This window comes from Protopterus annectens, chromosome 3.part0, assembly GCF_019279795.1.
Source record: "Protopterus annectens isolate FY-2018-M chromosome 3.part0, PAN1.0, whole genome shotgun sequence".
Classification (NCBI taxonomy): Eukaryota; Metazoa; Chordata; order Ceratodontiformes; family Protopteridae; genus Protopterus; species Protopterus annectens.
Genome location: NC_056731.1, coordinates 916,459,832 through 916,463,575, shown reverse-complemented (window position 1 = coordinate 916,463,575; position 3,744 = coordinate 916,459,832). Strand labels below are relative to the sequence as shown.

General features: G+C 43.9%; 1 non-coding gene across 1 annotated transcript; it reads left to right on the top strand.

Moving 5' to 3' along the window:
• The first annotated feature begins 1,086 nt into the window (after window positions 1-1,086).
• LOC122797464 lies at window positions 1,087-1,189 on the top strand. The gene has a single exon (XR_006364148.1). It is a non-coding gene; the product is annotated as a U6 spliceosomal RNA (small nuclear RNA).
• The last annotated feature ends 2,555 nt before the right edge of the window (window positions 1,190-3,744 follow it).

The following is a 3,744-nucleotide window of genomic DNA, read 5'->3' as shown; positions in this document are numbered from 1 at the left end:
AGAAAGAGGGGTGTTGTCTTCTATCTTATCGCCTATTGGATATACGTCCTATTAAAGAAGAAATGGAGTCCCTGTTTTATTATGATCTGATGAAGGTTTTACCGAAAGCGCTTATCAAGTTACCAATTCTGGGACACTCACACTGAAGAGTTTTTATGTTTTGCTTTGCATCCTTATGGTGTTTTACTAGAAGTTTTTTTGGAAAACGTTATCAAGTTACCTATTTTGTGACACTCGTACCAAAGGGTTTTGTGTTTTGCCTTGTGTGTTATGGTGTCTTACAAAAAGCTCTTTGAAAAAGTTTTCTGGAGAATGTTTTATTGACAAGATTAAATTTTACCTTATGATTTGTCTTCAGCTGTGGAGGCGCGGCTTGATTTTAACTGATCCTTAAAACTACCACTACCTTTAGCTGGGATATGCCTGCAAAATGTTGACTAGCTTCACTTGACTTGTGCTGTAAAGTAGCACCAGTTTTGTATACATCATTTAGGAGGGATAAGCATCTACATGGAAGCCTTCAGAAGATTACAAAGATGGAAGGATCTGACCTGTACAATGAAGATTTTCAGTAAAACTGAAGAAAGAATAGTTGTATAAAATCTTACCATAACCATAGATGTCCTTCTCTTCCATGTTGCAGTATTCTTGGTGTGGGATTTCTCGCCTCAGGTGACCCATATGTCAGCTCCTATACAAAAGCTTCAGCTTGGCTGCTGTAGTTGCATGGAACATCACACGCAGGGCCATAAACCAGGGTCCTTAAATGTGATATCTGCATGCACAGACCTCAGGAACATGAAAGCCCAAGCAGGACAGTTCAAAATAGAGTAGCAAGTGATGTCAACCATAGGACCAAAGTGCCATTTGGAGGCTAAATTGGCCATAGTGTAGGTTATACACACCAGGAGACCTAAGAAAGGTCAATATTGAGAGAGAATAGAAAAGGGGATTAGGTGGGTGGGAAGGAATACTGCAACATGGAAGAGGACATCTATGGTTACAGCTTAGATGGTGTAGTGGTATGTTGCTGTGATTGTACAGCACAGCATCCTAGGTTTGAGCATTGGCAGGCCTATTTTTTGCTTGCTTTGGCAGCACATATACTAAAATTGGAATGATACAGAAAAAATTAGCATGGCCCCTGCACAAGGATGACATGCAAATTCAGTTGATCATGTGGCCTAACAGATAAGGTGTCTGACTTTGGATCAGAATATTGTAGGTTTGAGTCCTACCATGAACCTATGGTAAGATTTTATACAACTATTTTATGCCCTTCTATTCCTATGTTGCGGTATTCTTGGTGTGGGAGAGTACCACAGCTTAGATGGAAGGAAGGAAAGAGGTAGAAGTAGCTGATTTCACAAAGCCCTGCAGGATTGCTCTGGCAAAACCTGCGCATGCTCTGGAGATGGTGTCTGGCTTGTAGTGCTTGGTGAAAGTGTGAATGGTGGACCATGTAGCTGCTTCCAGGATGGATGCAGTGTCCAGTCCCTTTAGGAAGGCTTTGGAGGCTGCCACTGCCATGGTAGAGTGAGCCTATACTCCCTGTGGAAGTTTTTTGCCATAGTGAGAGTAACATAGGCAAATAGTTTTCCTTAACCAACATGATGGTTTGTTTGGACACTACCTTGCCCATGTCTCTGGAGTGGAAGGAAACAAAAATCTGACTGGATTTTCTTATGGAATTGGTTTTGTCTAGGTAAAACCTTAGCTGTCTGTGTACATCTAGGGAGTGGAGTATTCTCTCACTTTCATTGGTGGGAGAGGGGAAGAAGGTGGGTAAATGAATAGATTAGTTTAACAACAGAATGTTGACCACTTTAGGCATAAAGTAAGGGTTGGTCCGTAGGGTTACCGGTCCTTGTGGAAGGCAGTGTATGGAGGGCAGGCCATTAGGGCTTGCAACTCTGACACCTTCCTGGCTGAAGTTAAAGCCACTAGCAGTATTGTCTTCCATGTGCACATTTGCAGAGTAGCAGTACTAGCTGGTCCAAATGGGGACTCGTGAGTTTTTCCAGAATGAAGTTCAGGTCCCAGTGTGGAGGGAAGGGTTTTCTTGGTGGTCTGATGTCCAAAACCTCTTTTAAGAATAGTTTGACATCCAGCCTGACTAGTAGAGGAGGGTCTAGTGGTAGGCAGGCAGACTGAAGAGTATGAAAGTCCCATCTTAACAAGTTGACACACACAGGCAAGAACTAGGGGTGGATCTGTGTTGCATGGATCCCTGCAATTGCCCAGACACCATTTGGAAAATCTCTCCCATTTAGGTAAGCACAATTTCCTTGTAGTAGGTTTCCTGGCCTCCCTCAGGACTGAAAGCACGTCCTCTGAGTAGTGGTGCCTGAAGGGAATTAAAAGTTTATCATCCATAGTGTCAGGGTCATCTGCGAGTGTGGTAGAAGGTCCACTTTGTGGGATAACCTGTGGTGATTGCCCTTGGCTAGATTGTGAAGTAGGCGGAACCACTGCTGTCTTGGCCAAGAGGGAGTCACCAGCAAGATTTTTGGTTTGTCTCTCCTGATTTTCAGGAGGACTTTTTGAATTAGTAGGAAGGGTGGAAAAGCATACAGAAACCACCCCTTCCACGAAATGCTGAATGTGTCTCTCCTCCATGCTAGTGGAGAGTGGGTCTTGGAGCAGAAGGTCTGCAGTTGTTTGTTCTTGGGGGAGGCCAACAAATCTACTTGTGTGCCCCACTGTTGGACAATGTCTAGAAAGACACTCCTATCCAGCATCCATTCGTGATTTGGACAGGATGTCCTGCTGAGAAGGTCTGCTTGTTTATTGTCCTGCAAGGGGATGTAGGATGCTTGCAGGTACAACTTGTGCTGTGAGGCTAGGTCCAGATTAGTAAGGTTAGTCTGCAGAGGAGGTAGGCTTCTGTCCCTCCCTGCTTGTTGAGGTACCACATAACTGTGGTGTTTTGTCTGTTAGGATTTGGAGAGCACCTGGTTGTAAGGAAGGCTTTCAATGCCAGTAGAACTACTGTCATTTCCCTCACATTGATATGTTTGTTCTTTATGGAAGGGTGCCACTTTGCTTGTACCCTGTATTTGACATTGTAGCTCCCCATCTTAGGTGTGATGCATCTGTATGCATGAACTAGTTTGGTGTGGGTAGCTGCAGTGGAAGGCCAGGGTTCAGTTGAATTCACCATTTTAGTTCTGATTTTAGGCAGGGGAAGAGGGTAATTTCTTGCTCTAAAGGATGTTGGTGGTGTGACCAATATTTTTTAGATACCACTGCAGCTTTTGCATGTGCATTCTGGCTAGTGGTAGCATGTGAATGGTGGCTGCCATTAGACCCAAGATTTGTAGGAATTGCCTTGCAGTTATCTGTTGGGTCTGCATAAGGGTATGAAAGTGGGTGAACAAGGCAATGACTTTGTCCTGGGGAAGAAAAGCTTTCATTAAGTTTATCCTGATCCTGCAGCCCAGAAATGTTTTGTCTTGTTCCAGGGTCAAGTAAGACTTTGGGAAGTTGCGGGTGAACCCCCGTCTTTGCAGTACGCAAATGTTGAACTGTAAATGTTTTTTCAGGGTTTCCTTCCATTCTTCTAGAATAAAGATGTTGTCCAGGTAATGGTAAATCTGAATCCCTTGTGTTCTGCAAAAGGCTACGGCAGGTGACAGGCATTTTGTGAACACTCTGGGAGTAGTGGACAAACCAAAAGGCAATACTGTAAACTGAAAGTGAGTGGAGGGTCCAGAAAAACGTAATAACTTTCTGTGAGATGGT